The 23,179-nt window shown below is 40.9% G+C and overlaps 1 long non-coding RNA gene across 1 annotated transcript in view; it reads right to left on the minus strand.

The window, feature by feature from the left end:
- Positions 1-334: 334 nt before the first annotated feature.
- LOC147821566 (uncharacterized) overlaps positions 335-23,179 on the minus strand; it is a 35,774-nt gene continuing 12,929 nt past the window's right edge. The window contains exon 3 of the long non-coding RNA XR_015446834.1: positions 335-391. This is a non-coding gene — a long non-coding RNA (uncharacterized LOC147821566). The remainder of the gene's footprint in view (positions 392-23,179) is intronic.

A 23,179-nucleotide genomic window follows, 5' to 3' on the forward strand; every position in this document is an offset into this window, starting at 1 on the left:
CAGTCTGTGGGCTACAGAGGGCAGGGGATTGGGATTAGGGCAGGGTCCCAGGTGTGGAGAAGAGGGGACTCAATAAAGCAAGAGTCAAGTAAGGGGCAGAATGAATTAGGCAACTTGTCTGTAGGGACAGTAAGAGCGTGGCAATGAAGAGCATAGTGGGTAAGTGGCAGAAGGTGATACAACCACCAGAAAGGTCCATGGGGGCAGATCCAGGGAAGATCTGAGCTCTGGGCGGAATTAAGGTAGTCCTCCAAAGCCTTCTGTGTTAACCACAGTTTAGTCATAGTGATAAAAGATCTGAAATAAACAACTTAAAGAGAGAAAGATTTATTTTGGCTTACAGTTTCAGAGGTCCCAGTCCATTGCTTAGCTGGCTCCATTGCTTTCAGACCTGTAGAAAGGCAGAACATCATTGTGGCAGAGTGTAGTGCAGAATGGCTGCTCGTGTTGTGGCACCAAGGAAGCAGAGAGAGAGAGAGGAAGTAAGGGGCAGGGGACAAGGAACCTGCTTCCCCTGAATGGACCCTACCTCCTGAGAGCCCACTCAGCTGTGAGCCCATTGCCTCTCTAGGCTCTGAACATTGCTGTACCGGGAATCAATCCTTCAATACATGAAGGACACTTCACATTTAAGTGATAAAACCTTCTCATAGACTTGTCCTACCTCATCATGAAGCAAGAGATCATCCATCCCATCCTCGTGTTCTTCAGGGACCAAGATTTGCTCTTGAGAATCCCTGAGAATTCCTAGAATTTTCCATTAATACTATAGTGGTTTCCCAGCTGACTTTGCCATACTCACTGAGTATGGCAGAGAAGGAGCAGCACTCAGCCTGTAATTGAGGCCAAAACTGGGACTGGGACTGGGACTGCCCCTACATTAGGATTCTTAGCTTTTACCAAGAAGAGAAGAAGTGTGGACATAGGAACACTCTCCTATGACTAAGGTCTAATGGCCTGGTAAGGACCCATAGAACCAGTGCTACCACATTGCTAGATGGGTTTGAAGCTAGGGAATAGAGCAATGAGGAGAATAAACAGTGGCCTACAGATGAAGTGGGCATGCCAGAACTTACTAGACATTGGGAAAGGAGTCTGAAATTGCACAATGTCAGGGATGCAGCAATGTTAGGATGGAGTTATGATTAGATGAACTACCAACTGACCATGTTCCCTGGGAAAATTCTGAGCACATTTCCCTTCCCCAGGAATGCACTGGTGAGCAGCTTCACTTGCTTTTCTGGGATCAGTGGCTTGATGGGAAAGCACTTGTCTAACACATGCAAGCCCCGGGCAGTATTCCCACCCTACCCGCCCCCACACACACACACAAGGTTGTTTTCTGCAAAGCAGGATTGCCAGTAGGAGATGATGTGGTGAGATTGGAGGCCCTGGTATCAAGGGGTAGGTGGGATTCCAGAATACAGAAGCCAAATGATAATATTTAAATGGCCTAGGCAAGACTGAAGTAATTGCCATAATGGCTTTTGTTATGTGTTAAATTGCATCCTCCTCTAAATTTATATGTTGAAGTACTAACCTTCAAATTGGAGATAAAATCTTTTATTATGTTTAATTATTTTTTGGTACTATTTAGATATATACAATGAATAACATTCATCACAGGGAATTTGTACCTGTACATATCTTGATTCTTCTTTTTTCACCAATTCCCCTCCCCTCCCTTCAACCCCTCTTCCCCTCCTTATTTACAAAGCTTTGTTTCCCTTGTCTCGCTGTGAGAAACTGAAAATGTAAAGAAGGACTAAGATAAGGTCTTTTAAATCCCATGAGGTCATTAGGGTGGGCCCTAATCCAACAAGACTTGTGTCCTTATCAGAAATGTCTCCAAGGCTGAGGATTTAGCTCAGTGGTTTCACCACCTGCCGCACATGCGCAAGGACCTGAGTTCGATCCCGGTACCAAAAAAAAAAAAAATGTCTCCATCAGGCAAGGTAGAGCATGCCTGTAATCCCAGCACTTGGGAGGCTGAGGCAAGAGGATTATAATGAGTTCCAGGCCTGCCTGGGCTACATAGTGAGTTCAAGGCCAGCCTGAACTACATAGCAAGACTCTGTCTCAAAAAAAAAAAACAAAAAACTAAGAAATAAAAAGGTACTTTTCTCAGTTTCCAGATCTAAGTCAGTTCACTAATCCAAAGCACAGCAATTGAAGGTAAGGCTGGGTGGGTACTCTTGGGAAGAACTCCAAAATGCTACCTAAAGAATATATAATAAATATTCCCCAGTGCTTCCCCCAATGGTGCCAATGTCCATTTACCCTCAGTTATACTGTAAAGGAGATGAAGAAGCTTCATCAAGTTTAACACTCACAGCAATAGAGGACAAAGAAGCTAAAGATGAAGAAGATAGGACAGTACTATGTCAAAGTCAGTAAAAACATTAGTAGTATCTGGAAACCAGATGTCAAGATTAAGTAGTGAGTCAAAGCCTTTGTACTCAAGAGCATGGAAGCAAGTACAATTCTGGCTAATTTTACTTTACTATTTAAGCTCGACATGTGATCATTTAAAAACATATTCACATGCATTCATTGGTTACTGGGTAGACCACTAAAAGAATGTGAATATGTCTTGAACACTCTTATCATTTGGGTGCTAACACTAAAGGAAGACAGTTACCCCTTTCCGCACTGATTCTTTGCTTCCTCCCCACAAAAGAATCCTGGGCTGGACAAACATGAGTGTCGACCTCAATTGCACTCCCACCATGTTTACATTGCTTTGGAATGATGCCATGTTCTAAGGTGACCCAACTAGCTGGAAAGCATCACGATTTGATACAAAACCACCTTGTTTATTTAAAATACAAGAAGCTCCCTGAAACAAACCCCTTGCATTAAGAGGATTTGGGTTAGGCAATGTTTTCATCTAAGAAGAAGAGATTATAAATGATGGCTATGCTGTTTTTGCAAATTCATATCAACTTAACAAGGTTGCCTTGCTCTTCCTGCCACCCATCTTTCCGTACAGAAAATCCTCAGGCCTGGTGCATCCTGATGAGACCATTTTAGCATTGCTTTTGTAGCACTGTGAAACTGCACTGGGTTAAAGGATGGTGTTGCTCCTGGTTTGAAAATCTTCCTAAATGAACTCTTGAGTGTTTGGTTCTATTCATTGTGTGAATGTTCTTAAGAAAGAATTTTAGTGTCGACATTAACAGAATTCCTGTTACCAGTAAGTCATAAGCCATGCAGATACTTAGCAAGAAGCTTGGGGTAGAGATTCCTTTCTTGGCGAGGGCTACAGTTAACATCTGCATAAGATTAGATTTCTATCAGGGAAGCAAAGATTGTTCTGTATATAAACTGAGTCGAACATGATTCTTTTTTTTTTTTGACCTATAACTTATTCCCTCGTACTGAGATGATGCATGGTAGGAGGCATTTATGTAAGATCTCAGGTTAAAGCCCAATTTACTGCGGTAGGACCACACAAACTGAGGATCTGATAAGTGGGGCTACAGTCTTCCCATGAGGAATGAGAACAGGCATTGAGGGATGGATAGAATGTGTTGTTTGGCATCAAAGGCAACTGGGACAAAGAGTCTGCCTTGAATGTGAGGGTGTGGTCAGAAGGGCTTGAAGGGTTCCAGCTTGAAGTGACAATTCTCAGGATTGCAGGCATATGCCATGTATATCTTTCTCTTCACGAATCAAAAAGTTAGCCAGGCATGGCGGCACACGCAGGATGGATGTGAGTTTGAGGCCGGCCTGGGCTACATAGTGAGTTCAAGGCTGCGTGAACTACATAGCAAGACCCTGTTTCAAAAAAAAAAAATCAGGAAGTTGAAGCTGGGCATGGTAATACATGCCTGTAATCCCAATTTCTCAGGAGGCTGAAGCAGGAGAATCTCTGGACAATTTATTGAGATCCTATCTCAAAATTTTAAAAAAAGAAGGCTGGGGATGTAGCTCAGTACTCCGTGGGTTCAATCCCCACAAAGAGAAGTTGAGGAGGAGCTAGCTTGTCCCAGCCCCCTCCACACAACAGCCTCCAAGGCCCCTCTCCCTCCTAAAGTTGCCTTCTCTATGCCCTAGCAGTGTCAGACACAGTGCAGTGGCTTTGAAATCTTCAGGGAAAGAATTAGATATTGGTCATCATCTCAATAAGAAGGTGGATCATTTCCAACAACCCTTGTTTCTATGAGTGGCTCTCTTGGCTTGGGAGAAGGGAAATACTACACAGCCCCAAATCAGACCTCATACTGCAGCTGGGCCACTGGGGCAGAAAGCTGGGGACTCTACAGCAAGATCAGTGAGGTTGTGGCCCACCCTAACAGTTGCTAATCCTCAGAATTTAAAATATGAGGTACTAAGTGCCTTTTGTTTCAACTTTGGGGTCATTGTAAATGAGTTTTTATCCAGCATGGGGAAAGGGTCTGCGAAAGTCAGCTACTAACTGGGCTCAGTCTGTCCCTTGAGAGTTCCATGTAATTGGACTGATCCCCTGTCCCATGTCCCATAGGCCCCTGTCTGGCATTCTAAGGAGAACCTGTTTTTGTCCTAATCTCACACTTCTGGCTCCAAGTTCTTTTTTTAAAAAAATGTTTTTAAATTTGTTAGTGTATGTTTGTGATACATCATTTTGGGGAATATATACCGAGTCCCACCAAAAAATGTATACACACTTCAAGAAAAAGAAAAATAATATGATGCTTTTTCAACAGATGGTATTACTCTCGTATGGGGACCCTAGAGTATGTTGTATATTGCACAAACCCCACCACACTGCCAACCCTTAGAGAAGAAATTGAAAATGCATGTGCAGCAATCTCAATGACTAATGTTACCCAGCCAGCAGTTTGCCATACTAATAAATGTCTGGAAGCTACTGGCCACCACTTTGAGCACCTCTTGTAATTGTACAGCCCAAAGGTAACTTGTATGAATCTCATGATGTCTCAATGCATTTGTATTAAAATATGTATACAAGTTTTTCTTTTCCTGAAGTGTGTATACATTTTTTGGGAGACTGTGTATATGTATCCTCCTCCTGATTCTCTTCCCCATCTCCAAAAAGTCGGCTTCCCTGTTTCTTACAATCTCTCCATTATTTAACTTTTTAATTTATTTACATTTTGGGGTTCTCGTGTGACAGAGACCATGCAATATTTAACTTTCTGTGTCTGACTTATTTCAAGAAAAACATTATGGTCTGAAGATCCATCCACTTTCCTGAAAATGAAATCATTTTGTTATTCTTTATGGATTAATAATATTCCATGTGTATCTGTACCACATGTTCTTTATCTATTCGGGTGGTAATAGGCATCTAGGCTGTTTCCAGAGCTTAGCTACCGTGAATGGTGCCACTGTAAACATGGATATGCATGGATCACTATAGTATTATGTCTTTAACTCTTTTGGGAATATACTCAGGAGAAGTATAACTGAGTTTGATATTTCTAGTTTTAGTTTTTGGAGGAATCTCCATACTGATTTCCATAGTAGTTCTGAGTCCTTGCTTGGCTGATTTAGATCAGTAAATAGCTGTTCTCCCCATCTTAGCCTTCCTGACACTTTCCCCATCCTGGAGGCTGTGGAGTACAGAAGTTGGGAGCCCAGCCCTAGCTGCACGTTTGCCTCACCTGGGGAACTTTGAGAACTTCCAGTGTTCAGGCTGTACCTGTACTAATTATATCAGAGTCCTCAGGGATGGAACCCAAGCATCAGTATTTTTTGAAGTTCCCTAACTGATTGCGTTGTGCTGTCAAGGTGAAGAAACATTACTTTTCAAGTTCAGACAGACCAGAATTTAGTCCTGATCCTGCCGCTAACAGGCTGATGAACCTGGAATAAATCACCTAAGCTTTCTGAGTCCCAATTTCTTCATTTCTAAAAGGGTTGGGATGAGGATTCCCTGCACTAATCTAGGTGAAGTGAAGGTGCCTGGCAGAGTAAACACTTGATAAATGAAAGCTGTTAATGTATTTTTATAAGATAGCCCATTGCCATTATTTATGGCTGATGAATGGCATTTCATGGTCCTGAAACCACTAGCTGAGGAAACTAGAGCTCCAAATGGAAGAATACGAGAAGATAAATTCTAGCCAAAAATGTTTATTGAGATTCTAACTCCTGCTACACTCTGAGGGAATGAAGACAGATAATATGAGCGATGCCCTCCAGGGACTCACAAATCCAATTGTGGGAAAATAGATGTGTAGACAAAGAAAGATAAAAACTAACCTTAACTTATGCTACAGACAATAAATAAATTCACATTCTTGCTAGGATGACCAGGAGGGTTTTCAGAGAAGGATGACATTAGCATTGAAATATGGGTAGAATTTGGACTGACAGGAGTGGAGAGTGCTCCTCAAGGAGTACTTAGCTAAGTACTGTAGAGATCCAGGGGCTGGAATACAACTGGGTGGAATGGACTGAATCAAAGTCCTTTTTTTTTGGTACTGGGGATTGAACTCAGGACCTTGTGCTTGCGAGGCAGGTGTGGCACCACTGAGCCAAATCCCCAGCCCTCAGAATCCATTTTTGTTAAGAGAGGCAGTGGAGAATAAATGTGGAGTGGCATGTTTGTAAACTGGAATCCCAGATGAAGGCAGGACTTTATCCTATAAGTTCTTAGGTTAAGAGCGTGTGTGTGTGTGTGTGTGTGTGTGTGTGTGTGTGTGTGTGTTTTATAATGGGTCCCTTGAGCATTAAATAACAAACTACATGGTAGAGAAGAAGGGCAAGGAATGTAATTAACCACATCCTGAAACAATAGAAAAATGTCCACAGAATCAGATAGGAATCAAAGTATGAATTGTGTTAACATGAGGGAGGCTAATGTTGGAGAATGTACAATAGCCTCAAAGCCAAAATGGACTTCCTACCCCTTCCTCCTAAATTAGACATGTCAAAGGAAAAATTGACTGCAACTTAGTTTAATGATCTTAATTGGCCTTATTCTCAATTCTATAGAAAGTGGTTTTATAAACAAGGGAGGACTTGAAGATAACAAATAAAAACAAAAGAAAACAGACCATTTCAAAGTTACTTTTTTTTTTTGAGCCAGGTTCTCACTATTGGGTTCAGGGGCTAGCCTCAAACTCACTATGTGGTCTAGGTTGGCCTCGAACTGGAGGCGATCCTCCTGCCTCAGCCTCCTGAGTGCTAATACTATAGTTGTGTGCCACCAGGCCCAGCTCCTCAAAGTTACTTTCTTTGTAAGGGAGGGACAAAGAGAACAACAGGAAGATAACTGAGGGGTTAACATCAGGTATTTCAGGGGGTTTTTGTGCAAAGATTAAAGTAGAGGGAACTTCATTATCATGCCAATTGAGACTGAGCTGTTTTGAAGAGCTGGCTGTTATCTCTCTAATCCTGTTGTTTTTGAAGTTCAGATGAATAACTTGGTTTCAGCCTGGTGACCATGGAATTTTAGCATGAGTGAGCCCATTTTGATTTTTAGCCTGGTCTGTTAAGGAGCTTAGTCCAAAACAATGGCATCCTGAAATTTTTATTTAACAGACAGAATTAATCATTTAGTTACAGGTAGAAATCCTGATCTGGTTGCAGAAGCAGGAAACAGAATGTCACTTGCACAGAAAAAATGGAGCAACAGGTTAGGTCATTTATTTGCAGTAACCTTGAACATATTAACCTGGCTCAGAATTCAGATCAATGGAAATCAGGCTATCATAGTTTTAGTTATTATGCCTCATGTGGGGAGAGACAAATGAAGGATAGAGAGGAAGTAGAAATCTCCCAGAGTACTGAAGTGTCTCTCTCTGCCTATGGAAATATGAGTACAGTACTAGGACAATGAGAATCTCCTTCAGCAAAAGTAGTGGACCTGCTTCAAAGAAAAATGACAAAGTTTAAATATAATTTCAGGAAGTTAATAGACTCTCTAAAATAAAGATCCCTGATGCAAGCGATGATGCAAGTAACTTTTAAACATGTTTTCTTTCTTAGTAGGAAGTGAAGTGGAAGATTAACTTGGCACTAGTGTGCAAGATAGGTTGATAAGGAAATAGTCAAGAAGGGAAATTATGACTATTGTAAATTGGGCTGGGATGTAGCCCAATAGTAGAGCACTTGCCTAGCATGTACAAGGGCCTGGATTCCATTCCCAACACTGTAAAAACAAGTGTATATATAAACATGTGTGTGTGTGTGTCTGTGTGAGTGGAGAATAAATTTATTCCTATAGCTCATTTTTCCAGCACATACCAGCTCAGACCCTATCATCATTCTAGCAAAGAATTTCATTTGTACAATCTTCAGGTTGTTTCTTCTTAACAAATAACTTCCTTCTGGCCTATCGGTAAATTCCTAGAGTGGTCACGACAGCACAAGGCAGGCTCTGAATCACAAAATGGAATCACCACCATCAACTTTCACATATATTCAAGTGTTACTGGATCACGGGGGAGGGTGCTTGTTAATATACTCCCACTCCGTGAGTGATTGTTGAATAAATGAACAAGTAATTTGTGGGTAGTTGGAAAAGGCCTTGTAGAAATGGCGGCAGTTGAGCCCCAAGATCTGAAAGTACAGTGTTTAGTCAGGGATGACACTGCCACAGTTTCAGGCACTCATGCTTGGCAATGAGGCTCCAGCCTATCTAAGCTCCATTAAGGGGCCATCCCGCCAAGTGGACCAGTTCCATATTTCCTAGCAAACTTTCCCTAGCTTCAAGATTCTGCATGTCTCTCAAATATGCAGTTTCCACTTGTGTATGGCCTAGAAAAGTGAGAGACAAAGGGTAAAGACCAGAAGTCTTTACTTCAGGAGTATACAAAGTGTAATGTACTAGGTGAAAGGCTAAGCATGTTAATGGCTCTAGAATGTACAGAGCTTGCTATAATGGACTATGAATGAGGGCAAAATGCTAAAAAAAAAAAAAAGGTAGGGGATCTTATTCCCAAGAATATGTGAAAGACCCTTTAAACACTAACCAGCCAAACTGATTTCTGCGCATTACTCATCAGTCAATTTACTCTCTTATACTTTTGGCTGGACCTTACATTTTACAACGTAAACTTGTGGAGGACTCTAAACAGTGTTCATTGCCGTGGTTTGAAATTTAATCCCTATTGTAAGATACTCATCACGTGAAAACTTCATCTTCAAAATCATACATTTTGATTTTTGGAGATGAGGCTTTGAGAAAGGAATTAGGATCGGATGAGATCATGAAGGTGGGATCCTCATGATGGGATCAGTGCCTTTATAAGAAGGGGAAGAAGCTGGACGTGGTGACACACGCCTGTGGTCCCAGCACTCAGGAGGCTGAGGCAGGAAGATCACTGCAAGTTTGAGGCCAGCCTGGCTACACAGTGAGTTCAAGGCCAGCTTATACTACACAGTGAGACCCTGTCTCAAAGCAGCAACAATGACAAAAGGCAGGGGGACCTGGGCTAGCAAACTTGCTCTGTCTCACCACGTGATTCCCTGTGCTGCCTTAGGGCTCTGCAGAGTCCCCACCAGTGAGAAGAAAGCTCTCACAAGACGTGGCCCCTCTGCCTTGTACCTTCAGAACTGTGAGCTGAATAAACTTTTAGTTTTATAAATTACTCAGTCTGTGGTATTCAGCTATAACAACAAAAAATGGACTGAGTCACCCAGTAAAATTGTACATCCACATTCTCTTAATCCAGCAATTTCATTGCTAGGACTCTGTTGTACAGAATTACTTGTACACAAACATATGCAGTGTGTGTACAGGTGTGTACACATATGTATATACATGCAGGGAAGTTATAACATTTTTTCCAATAAGAAAATAGATCAAAGTGTTTGCCTAGCACGTACAAGTCCATGAGTTTTATCCCAGCATTGCCAAAAAAAAAGAAAGAAGAAAAATAAAGAAAAAACTGGAAACAAAACCATCAGTGGAGGAAAACCTAAATAAATCATGATATATCCATACTATGGATCCCCTTGCATCTTTTTAAAAGAGTAATATATATATATACACACACACACACACACACACACATATACACACACAAATATATATAAATGGAACGTCCTCAATGACCTATTTTTAAGTTTAAAAAAGGAAGTTTCTCTGGGATAAATGCCAAGAGTACAATTACTAAGTTGCAATGTAAACACATATTTAGTTTGGTACGAAGCCGCCATAGCCCTTTCTTTTCCAGAGTGGTTGTACCATTTTATATTGTCTCCAGCAATGCGTAAGTGATCCAGTTTCTCTGCAACCTCTCTAGTATTTATAGTTCCAATTGTTTATTTTTATTTTAGCCATTGAGTGGCTACATAGTAAATCTCATTGTGGTTTAATGCTCATTTTCCTAGTAGCTAATTATGTTGAATATCATTTCATGTGCTCATTGGCTGTCTGTACAAACTCTTCAGTGAAGTGTCTCTTCAAGCCTTTTGTTCATTTTTCTACTTGGGTTGTTTGATTTTTTACTGTTGCCTTTTGTGAACTCATATATTCTAAATATGAGCCCTTTTTTTGGATCTACATTTTGCAAATATTCTCTCCCTCTCTATACCTTGTATTTTCATCCTTCTCACATGGCTGTTTGCAAAGCAAAAGTTCTGTGCCTTGGGTGTCAAGTTTAAGAATTTTGAAAACTTAGATTCACATGAAAATCTAAACATGAATACTCTCTCAAAAATGCAGTGGATCTAGGCATGGTGGAGCACAGCTGCAATTTCAGCACTTGGGAGGCTGAGGCAAGAGGAACACTGTGAGTTCAAGGCCAGCCTGTGCTACATAGTGAGTTCAAGGCCAACCTGGGCTACATAGTGAATTCAAGACCAGCTTGGACTACAGAGAGACCATGTCTCAAACAAATCCAAACTCTTTACAGAAAATGACACATTTTAAATGTAATTTAAGAAAGTTAAATGATTCTTTAAGAGTTCATAAAGTACCACGCTTGCCTGGCAAGTGCAAGGTCCTGAGTTCAATTCCCACTACCAAAAAAAAAAGGGTTCATAGAACCCGAAATAAAGGTCCTTGACATAGATCACAATACACAGTTTTTTTTCAGTAGGGAAATTAAATACATAATAGGTTTGTTCATATTAGATGAAAATTGAAAGCAACCAAAATGTACTTCCATTTTTTGTTTGTTCTTTGTTATAGAGTCTTGCTATGTAGTTCAGGTTGGCTTTGAACTCACTACATAGCACAGGCTGGACTTGAACTCACAGTGATCCTCCTGCCTCAGCATCCTGAGTGTTGGGATTACAGGGGTGCACCACCACACCCATGTTCTTCGTACACGTTAAGAGTGACACCTAGGTCCGTCCCACCACTCCCGGCCCAGAGGAAGAGGCTTCTGGGCTGCTCATAGCTCAGAGGAAGGGGCTTCTGAGCAGCCTTCCCACTGCTCCCAGCTCAGAGGAGGTGAGCCCCACCCAGGCACCAATAGCACCCCCCTCCCAGGTCAAAATGAGAAGACTCATAAACAAGTCTCAAAACCAGACTACCAGATCACCTACAGCAACCCCAAAGGGAAATGAGATGGAACATTCTGATACTCAACAACTTGGATGCCCTGAACTGGCAACAAAAGAGGATATGGAAAAAATGAAATCAGAAATAATTTCTCAGATAACAGCAAAGATTGTGCTTCTAGTACAAGACATGATTAATAAATCTAGAGAGGAGCTCAGGAACATGATGAAATCCCAACATAGGAAGCAAATGGAATCCATAAAACAGATGCAAACAGATTTCCAGGAAATCAAAAACTCTATTGAAAGTCTACACAGCAGAATGAGCCAATGTGAGGACAGAATTTCAGATATGGAAGATAAGATTGCAACTAGTGACCAGGAAAAGAAAAATTGCTTCAAAATTGGAAGGGACCATGAGAAATCAATCCAGCAGCTGCCAGATGATGCAAAGAAGAATAACATAAGACTGACTGGAGTCAAAGAAGAGGAGAGAGTGGAGAAGATGTAAAAAAAACTGTTCACAGAAGTAATGGCAGAAAACTTCCTAAGCAGGGGAAAAGAACTTAACATACAGATAAGTGAGGCATATAGGATTCCAAATAGCCTTGATCAAAAAAACTCTACACATAGGCATAAAATTGTTGAGATTCCAGAACTCAACAGAAGAACAAAGTTCTAAAATCAGTTCAAGAAAAGAAACAAATCACATACAAATGAAAGCCCATCAGAATCGCTTCTGACTTCTCAACGCAAACACGCAAGGCAAGAAGAGCTTGGAGGGACATATTCCAAGCCCTAAAGGAAAATAGCCTCCAACCCAGATTGATGTACCCTACAAAACTATTTTTCAAAACTGATGGAGAAATAAGATACTTTCATGACAAAGAGCACCTTAGGAACTTCATGAATACCAAACCAGCACTCCAAAAAATTTTAAACAATATCCTAGGAACAGACAATGAGTATCACAACCCCAGGAAGCACAGCAGAATGAACCCATTGGGCGTGACCAGAAATTAAAAGCAAAAGGGGAGGATCAAACAAAAAGAAAAAGTCATGACAATGATAAGTCAATATGTATCAGTTATAACCATCAATGTTAATGGTCTCAATTCAGCAATCAAAATAAAGAGACTGGCAGAATGGGTCAAGAAGCAAAATCCAACAATATGCTGCATACAAGAAACACACTTAATTCAAATTAAACTCATACACTGAAAGTTAAAGGGTGGAAAACAATACTCCATGACAGGAACCCCCAAAAAAGCAGGAGTCGCTATCCTCTTTGCAGATCAAGTGGATTTCAAACCAACACTGATTAAGAGAGACAAAGAAGGACACTACATCCTTGTAAAGAGAATAATCCAACGGGAAGAGATAACAATCACAAATGTCTATGCACCAAACACTAGTGTGCTCAACTATATAAAACAAATATTCACGGATATGAAAAGTCATATATGCACTACTGCAATTGTAGTGGGGGACCTCAATACCCCACTGTCACAAATAGATAGATCAATTAGACAAAAAATAAGTAATGAAATACTAGAACTCAATCGAACTCTTGAACAAATAAACTTAACAGATGTTTACAGAGTCTTCCACCCCACAAAATCAGAATACACATTCTTCTCAGCTGCACATGGGTCATTCTCCAAAATAGACCACATACTCACACATAGAACATGTTTGAGTAAGTGCAAAGGAATTGAAGTTATCCCCTGTATATTATCAGACCATAGTGTGAGGAAATTGGAGATCCATGGCAAATAAACCACAAAAATTTCATAAACACATGGAAATTGAACAACACATTTCTGAATAACCAATGAGTCACAGACAAAATTAAAAAAGAAATCAGACAGTTCCTTCAATTAAATGACAATGACAATACAACATATCAAAATCTATGAGACACAATGAAAACAGTCTTAAGAGGGAAATTCATAGCAGTGAATATGCATATTAGGAAAACAGAATGAGGCCAATTAAACAACCTGATGCTAAACCTCAAGCTTCTGGAAAAAGAAGAGCAGGACAAACACAAAGCTCATACAAGGGAAGAAATTATAAAGATCAGAGGAGAAATCAATGCAATTGAGACTAAGAGAATGATACAAAAAATTAATGAAGTCAAGAGTTGATTCTTAGAAAGAATAAGCCAAATTGACAAACCCTTAGCCAATCTTATCAGAAAAAGGAAAGAAAAGGCCCAAATCCATGCAATTAGGAATGAAAAGGGTGAAATGACAACAGACCCAGCAGAAATCCGAGGATCATCAATACCTACTTCCAGAACCTATATGCCAATAAGATGGAAAACACAGAAGAAATGGACAGATTCCTAGATACATATGAATTAAAAAAGTTGAACGAAGAAGACCTAAACATTCTGAACAACCCAATATCAACCAATGAAACCGAAAACGTAATTAAAAACTTACCAACTAAGAAAAGCCAGGTCCTGATGAATTCACTGCTGAATTCAACAAGACATTTAGAGAGGAACTACTGCCACTACTGTTTAAACTCTTCAATGAAACTGAAAGGGAAGCAATACTCCCAAATTCATTCCTGGAAGCAAGCATCACCTTGATCCCCAAAGCAGAGAAAGACCCAACCAAAACAGAGAGCTATAAGCCAATCTCACTAATGAACATAGATGCAAAAATCCTTAATAAGATACTGGCAAATAGAATGCAGAAGATCATCAAGAAGATCACACACCCTGAACAAGTGGGATTCATCCCAGGGGTACAGGGATGGTTCAACATACGCAAATCAATCAATGTAATACACTACATCAACAGAGCCAAGGACAAAAACCATATGATTATTTCCTTAGATGCAGAAAAAGCATTTGACAAAATCCAGCACACATTTATGATAAAAACCCTACAAAAAATTGGAATAGGCTGTCTCTACCTTAATCTGATAAAAGCCATCAATAAAAAACCAATAGCCAATATCATACTAAATGGTCAAAACCTGAAATCCTTCACACTCAAATCAGGAACAAGACAAGGATGTCCACTATCACCACTCTTGTTCAAAATAGTTTTGGAAACATCAGCCACAGCAATTAGACAAGAGAAAGAAAGAAAAGGAATAAAGATAGGAAATGAAGAAGTCAAATTGTTATTATTTGTATATGACATGACACTCTATATAGAAGACCCCAAGAACTCTACCAAAAGTCATCTAGGCTTAATAACCAAATTCAGTAGAGTAGATGGATACAAGGTCAACACACACACAAAAAATAACTTTCCTCTACACAAATGACAGACTCACTGAGAGACAAATAGGGCAAACAATTCCTTTCACAATAGGATCCAAAAAACTGAAATACCTAGGAATCAACCTAACAAAACAAATCAAAGACCTTTTCCCTGCAAACTATAGAACTCTGAAAAGAGAGATTGAAGATGATATCAGAAAATGGAAAGACATGCCTTGCTCCTGGGTAGGAAGGATCAACATGGTGAAAATGGCCATACTTCCAAAACTGCTATATATATTCAATGCAATCCCAATTGAAATCCCAGCAGCATACTTCACAGACCTTGACAATACAATCCAAAAATTCATTTGGAACAAGAAGAGACCCAGAATAACAAAAGCAATTCTAGGTAACAGAGACATGGCAGGGGGGATCACAATCCCCAACTTAAAAGTATACTACAAAGCTACTGTGATAAAAACAGCATGCTACTAGCAAAGAAACAGACTGGAGGACCAATGGAAGCGTTTAGAAGATGCAGAAACAACTTGAGACACACTCAGCCATCTCATCTTCGACAAAGGAGCCAAACACCCTCACTGGAGGAAAGATAGATAGCCTCTTTGATAAATGGTGCTGGAAAAATTGGGTTTCAACTTCCCAAACATTAAAACTAGACCTGTATCTTTCACCATGCATTGAACTAAAATCAAAATGGATTAAAGATCTAAATATTAAAATAGAAACACTGAACTGGCTGGAAGAGTGGTTAGGTAGAACACTTGAAGAAATTGGTGTAGGAAAAGATTTTATGAACAAAACCTCAGTTGCCCGTGAACTAGCACACACAATCAACAAGTGGATCTCTTCTTATTAAAAAGCTTCTGCACAGCAAGAGAAACCACCAGCAATGTGAAGAGTCAACCCACAATGTGGGAAAAAATCTTCACCTGCTTTTCCTCAGACAAAGGCCTACTATCTCGAATCTATAAAGAACTTAAAAAGATCAGACCTCCCAAATTTAAAGACCCAATCCAAAAATGGGCATCTGAAATGAACAGACATTTCTCAGACAAAGAAGTAGAAATAGCAAATAAACATATGAAAAAGTATTCAACATCACTGGTCATTCAAGAGATGCAAATGAAAACAATGCTGAGATTCCAACTCATTCCAGAAATAATGGGTGCTATCATGAAATCAACCAAGAACAAATGCTGGTGGGGCTGTGGGGAAAGAGGGATTCTGCTCCACTGCTGGTGGGACTGTAGACTGGTGCAACCATTGTGGAAATCAGTGTGGAGATAACTCATAGAACTAGGACTGGAAGTCCCATTTGACCCAGCTCTTCCCCTGCTAGGTATCTTCCCCAGAAAATTAAAAGAATCATACCAGAGTGATATATGTGCACCCATGTTCATAGCAGCTCAATTTGTAACAGCTAAAACTTGGTAGCAGCCTAAATGCCCATCAACTGGAGACTGGATCAAGAAAATGTGGAATTTTTTTATAAAATGGAGTAATACTCATCCATAAAAAATGAGAAATTAGAGACATTTATAGCTAAATGGATGCACATTGAGGCCATACTCTTAAGTGAAATAAACAGGACACACATGTGTAAATATGGAATAGTTTCTCTAGTGTGAGAAACTGAAAGTGTAAATAAGGACTAAAAGGTATAATAGATAGTGTGAAATAGGAAGAAAAGGGGCAAAGGGGAGGGGGAAGTGGGAGGGGTAGGGGAAAGGAAAGAAGGGAATGGAATTACTATGAAAATGAAGAAAAAGGAAACAAAGTCTTTGTAAATAGTGAGGAATGGAGGGGTTGAAAGGAGGGCAGGAGAATGGGGAAAAATAATCAAGAGAGATTATGTAAAGGTGTAAATTTCCATTGATGAATGTCATTATATTGTATTACTAAAATGTACCAATGATTAAAATGAATACTTGATAATGCAAAATAGGAAGAAAAGGTCCAAAGGGGTAGAGAAAGTGGGAGGCGTAGGGGAACAGAAAGAAAGGAAAGAAAAATTATGAGAAACAGAAAAAAAGGAAACAAAGTCTTTATAAATAGGGCAGGGTGCAGGGGGTGAAGGGAGAGCAGGAAATGGGGAAAAATAAGAACCAAAATACATCAAGTTCCCAATGATAAATGTAAATGTATTGTATACCTGAAATGTACCAATAAAAGAATTTAAGGGGAAAAAAAAGTGACACCTGGCTTGAGACCTCCATGGGGTTAAGGATTTTGGACATGTGAGGGAGGTGCCTATAGCTACAAGAGGGTACCATGAGCTGAGTACAATGGTGCACACCTATAATCCCAGCTACTCAGGGGGCTGAGGCAGGAAAATCACAGTTCAAGGACAGCAATTTGGGGCAATTTATGGAGATTCTGTGTCAAGATAAAAAGTTTAAAAAGGGCTAAGAAGAGTGTAGCTCAGTAGTAGGGCACTTGATATATGCATAAATCATTTCTAGGTGATCACACAAGATACAATTAGCAGTAGTTGTTTCATGGATCTGTGATAAGAAAGAGACCTACTTTTCACTGTACATCCTTTTATGCTTTGAACTATTTTATGTATGTTATAGTTTATATTTAGATGTGCCCCTTAAGTGTCATTCAATTGGCAGTGGGGCTTTGGTTAGCTGACTTTATTATGAGAATATTACAGCTCACTTGCTTTTAAGAGGTGGAGTCTTACCAGGTGCAGCATCGCACACCTGTGATCCCAGCACTGAGGAGGATCGGAATGAGTTTGAGGCTAGCCTGGGCCACATAGTGAGTTCAAGGCCAGCCTGAAGTACATAGTGAGACCCTGCCTCTAAAAAACAAAGTGGGGGAAAAAGAAACAAAATGGGGGGGATAAAAAGAGAGATGAGGTCTGGTCAGAAGAGGCAAGTCTTTGTGGGCCTGACTTGGAAGGGTGTATCTCCTGTCCCAGCTTCTCCCTTGATTCTCTCTGCGCCCCTGTCACCATGACATGAGCAGCTCTTCTTCCGTGCCCCTTTGCCATGCCATCTTGTCTTGGTACCAGCTGACTATGGACTGAAACAGGAGCCAAAATAAACCTTTCCTTCCTTAAATTGTGGATGTTGGGCTGTATCTGAGCAAGGAGAAAGTAACTAAGACAATGCGCCTACTTTCTTTTTAAATTTTAAGAAAACTCAGTTGAAGAAAAAAAGTCATTGCTGTCACTGGAATCAGAGGTGCTACTTTATTGTCAGTGTTACAAGATGACCTGCTTCTAAAAGGGGCTCAGATTCTGGATTAAAATGTTACCGGATTCTGGGTTACTCTCCGCTCTGGGGTTACGATTCCAGGTTCTTCCTGTCTCGAACAAGAATTGAACAACATGAGGAAAAAAAACAGTGACAAAGTTTATTTGAGAAAGTAAAGGTGAAGAGTGGGGAAGAAAATGGCTCTGCAGGGCGAGCTTGGGCTGAGTGAAAAAGGAAAAAAGCGAGATAAATAGCTTTTCATGGCTTACCTGTCCTCGTATGCTATCCAGTACTCTAGGAAATCCACAAGAACTTGTGCATACAGGTCCTGAGAGGCGGTGTTGGGAACCCACGCCTCAGGCTGATGTCAGGTCTAGGCCATCCTATTGACCTAGGAGGTCTCCCAAGAAGTCCCTGGGGAAAGGCTTTGGGAACTGTTCTGCGCATGTGTGTGAGATCTCCTAACAGGTCATGCCCACTTCCTCAGCGGGCTTTGCCACGCCCTACTCTCCTGTCTCAAGAGGACTGGCCCCAGATTTCTCTTCCTTGGTTGCACTCCGAGGAATCACTCTCCTCATTTCATTGTTGGGTGAGACTAATGGCCTTTTAAGGCAATCACAAGGTTTGGGAAAAAAACAAAAACAAAAACAAGTCGAGGGCCGCGGATTTAGCTCAGGGGTTCCACCCCCTGCCTTGCAAGCGTGAGGTCCTGAGTTCCATCCCTGGTCCCCAAAAAAGAAAAAAAGACTGTCAATAAGGTGGGACTCATCTTGATGAACCTTGTTACTGTAACAAATCTCCTTTAAGGCTAAAAGTAATAATTCTTGAGGTGAACATAGTGACTCACACCTGTAATCCCAGCTCTCCAGGAAGCTGTGGCAGGAGAATTGTGACTTTGAGCCCAGCCTGGGCAATTTAGTGCCTTAGTAAGGCCCTGTCTCAAAACAAAAAAGGTGAGTGAGGATATATTCTCCTATGAAGGCCCTATGTTCGATCCTCAGCCCCACAAAAAAGTAATAATTCTCTTGTTTATATGAAAAAAATTAGGAGACTCTATAGGGGATCATATAGAAAAATTCAAAATGTATTTTGTTTAAAGGAAAAGAAAATTATGGAACAATATTGCACCTAAAAACATCTGCATGGTAGCTCAGTGGCACAGCACCTGCCTGGCAAGTGTGAGGCCCTGAGTTCTATTCCTGGTACCAAAAAACAAAACATCTATATGCATGCTTGAGTGTGTTGCACATGAATGAATACTTGTATATACATGGGTTATTTCTGGAATAAACTATTAATAGTGACCATCATTAAGGATTGGTATAGCAGGCAAAATAATGCCCCCCCCAATATAGAGACATCTCAATCCCCAGAACCAGTGACTACGTTATGGCACATGGCAAGGGGGGATTAAGGTTACAGGTGGAATTAGTGTTGGTAACCATCTGATCTTGACACCAGGAGATTATCCTGGATTTTTCGGGTACGTGCAATATAATCATAAGAGTCCTATAAGAGAAGGGGGGTTCAAAAGAGTAAAGAGTCATAATTGGAAAGAGATTTGAAGATGGTATACTGCTTAGCTTTGAAGATGAAGAAAGAGGTCATGACCAAGGGATGAGGAAGGTGACCTCCAGAAGCAGAAAAGCCAAGAGAATAGATTCTCCCCGGAGCCTCCAGGAAGAACATTGCCCTGCAGACACTTGGATTGCACCCTAGCCAGACCCATTTTTAAACTCTGACTTACATAGCTGAAGATAATAAAGCTATTGTTTTAAGCTACTGATTTTGTGATGATTTGTCACAGTAGCAATAGGAAACTGATGTAAGTGGGTATGAAGATAACAGTAAGCTGAAATACATGTGCTTTCCAATTTACACTGTGAAGAGAAAAAGAAACAAACTCATCACGTATAAGAGCTAAGTGGTGACTATAGATGGTTTTCACCAAAGGTCTGGAGCTCAGAGGTAGAGAGGCTCAGAATGGATGGGGCTTCAGGCCTTCCCAATGCTGTGACAGCTGAAGCATCTTCACTTTTATCTATTATCCATATTGGGCTCGCGGGCTGTATTATAAGTCAGAGTTCTCCAGAGAAACAAAAAAAGGCTATAAATATATAAAGAAAAATATTTATCATAGTGAATTGGCTTGTGCGATTTTGAGACTGATGAGCTTCAAGATCTGCAGGGTGAGTTGGCAAGCTGGGACCCAGGAATATGTTTCAGTTTGAGTTCAAAGGCAGGAAAAAAAGCCAATCTACCAGGTCACCGACCACCAACCAAGAGGAATTCTCTTACTCCTGGGGAGGGGCAGCTTTCTTGTTCTATTTAGGCCTTTAACTGATTGGATGAGACCCACCCACGTTAGCAAAGGCTGTCTGCTTTCCTCAATCCACTAATTTAAATACTAATCCCATGCCAAAAATATCCTCCCAGGCACATTCATAACAATGCTTCATCAAGCATCCTTGACCCTGTGGCCCAGGCAACTCAACACATAAAATTTACCTTTGCAAGGACTAAAAAATGTTTTGCTAAAAAAAAAAAAATTCTGCTGACCATCAACCTAATAAACAGCCATCATTTTCTTGATGAGTAATGTGAAGCCAGAGAGAGGAAGGCTTTTGATCTTCTGACCATCCTTACTATATTTATGCTCGCTAGTCTGTCTCAAGGTGCAAGGCTTCACTGCCCTGTAAAGGTGCCAGGAGAGAATCCATTTCGGTGCTTTGTCCACCTTCTAGAGGCCACCACATTCCACATTCCTGTCTCATGACCCTCTTCTCCTGTCTTCAAAGGTTCAGGTCAAGCCTTTCACACATCAAATCACTGACACAGACTCTCCTGCTTCTTTCTTTTACTTACAAGGACACTTGTGATTATATTGGGCTCATCCCCATCTGAATAACCCCAGATAATTTCCTAATCTCAACAATAGCTGATTAGCAGTTTTAATTCCATCTACAACCCTGATTCCCCCTTGCCATGTACTATGACATATTTACAGATGTCATAAGGGACTATGGTTCTGCCTACCACAATATGACTGAAACATCTGAAAGAACGTCTGTCTTCAAAATGGGGATCTTTGTCCAGACCGACACTGTCTCCCATATTTAGCTGAACTCCTCCCACTTTCTGGCCTCTGGGCCCCTTTGCAGGTGTGTCTTACTCTCCTTGGTCTGCATTATCTTCTTGGAATTTCTTCTTGTATTGATTGCCCTGCCTTGAAAGAAGTCATTTCTGTTAAAGGTCAGTTCAGATTCTAGAACCAACCAACCAGCCAATTTGAGATCACCTGTTTATTACTGAATGGTACACTGAATCTAAATTCTAGCCGGGTCTGGTGGCACACTCCTGTAGTCCCAGCACTCGGGAGGCAGAGGCAGGAGGATTGCCCTGAGTTCGAGGCCAGCGTGGGATACATATCAAGACCCTGTCTCAAAAAACTAGAACAAATAAATAAATTCTAAATAGTTTCGACATGTTAGAGAGAAGCCTTTGTACTTACTGTTCTCTCTGCTTGGAATGCTCTTCTCTCAGGTTTTCTTTTAACTATCTCATTGCTTCACTACTTTATAGAACACCTAATCAAAAATAGTATTTCTCAAGCTGGGGATGGTGAGATACACCTGTAATCCCAGCACTCTGGGAGACTGAGGCAGAAGGATTACAAATTTGAGCCCAGCCTGGGCAATTTAGCAACCTAGCAAGACCCTGTCTCAAAATAACAACAAAATAAAAAAGGGCAAGCCGGGAGAGGTGGCACATGCCTGTAATCCCAGCCTGAGGCAGGAGGATGGCTGAGAGTTTGAGGCCAGCCTGAGCTACATAGTGAGTTCAAGGCCAGCCTGAACTACATAGCAAGACCCTGTTTCAAAAGAAAGAAAGAAAGAAAGAAAGAAAGAAAGAAAAAAAAAAATATGTCTCTGACCCATACCATTTCACTTTGCCTATCTCTTTATTCTGCTTTGTTAGCATTTACCATGACATCACGTAGATCACACATGAAATTGTTTTATTTCCTTTTCCTCCTTCCACCACCAGAATGTGAGGTCCATGAGACTAAAACTTTGTTTTATTCACTACGGTATCTCTAGCATCTAGGATGAAGCTTGCTAACTACTGCTCCAAGTACTCAATAAATATCTTTTCTGAATTAATCCCCTTGTCTGTATCACCATTGTGACACATTGAGCTTAAGTATTTATCATCCTGTCTCATTTGGATAATTTCTCAGTTGAAAATCTACCTAGTCTGGGCCAAGGATGTAGCTCAGTGGTACCATACCTCCCTGGCAAGTATAAGGTCCTGAGTTCGATTCCCGGTACCAAAACAAAAAAAAATAAGAAAGAAAGAAAATCTAATCAGTCTCCAGCTTCACAATTCCCCATTCTGCAGTCAAAACAAACTTTCAAAGCTCCAAAGCCTCTGCTCAAAAACATCTTCACTAACTCTTCCTTTTCCATACGATAAAATAAGTTGGCACCAAGGCCTTTCATAATTTGGTTCCCATTAGGAAATAAGTACTTTGTGCCCAATACTGTTCTAGATTCTGGAGACACCACATTGAGCAAGGCCCTCCACTCGCCTCAGTAAGCTCGTGAGACTGGCTCATAGGCCTTGAAGTGAACAGGTAGCAAGAGCAGAGTGGGTTGAGGGACAGAAGTCAGGGTGGAATAGCCGGGACAGAAAGCGCCCCCCCCCCTCGTTTCCTAGGTATATAAAAGCAACATTTATAACCAGCTCCCATCCTAGTCACTGCCTCCTTTATAGGGTAGATAATTTGCCTTGGACCACACTGAGAAATTGGTACCTGGACAAGGAAGAAATACAGAGAGCTTGGCATTCCTTCCAACCTCCACAGCAGGCTTGGAGGGCCAAAAAGAAAAGACCGAGCACCCAGGGGTAAAATACACTGAAAATAAAGTCTTCCTTGTTTTGGGCATAGGAGGGGCTAGGAGGCCTGAGCTGGTTCCTCTGGAACCCATTGCTTATACAGAGGTTGGCAGTAGTTTCATGGAAGGCAATGCTGGGGCTGGAGTAACTAGAGACAGAGACAACTGCCCCCCCGCCCAAACCCTGGGCCTCACACATGCCAGACAAGTGCTCTGTCACTGGACTACATCCCCAGCCCCCAAAGCTATTCTTGTATTCACCAAAGTCCTCCAATCATAAACATCAATGGTTATCCAAGGAACAAGTATTTCAGGGAAAACAACATAAAAGAAGTTCAAGATGAAAAAAGAAATATCTGATCCTGAAGCAAGCGGACAATGAAAAGATCAAAAGGGACCCCCAGAAAGATTAGGAAATA

This window comes from Heterocephalus glaber, unplaced genomic scaffold (assembly GCF_053883595.1).
Source record: "Heterocephalus glaber isolate CG9 unplaced genomic scaffold, H.glaber_assembly_v1.0 deba00001729, whole genome shotgun sequence".
NCBI lineage: Eukaryota > Metazoa > Chordata > Mammalia > Rodentia > Bathyergidae > Heterocephalus > Heterocephalus glaber.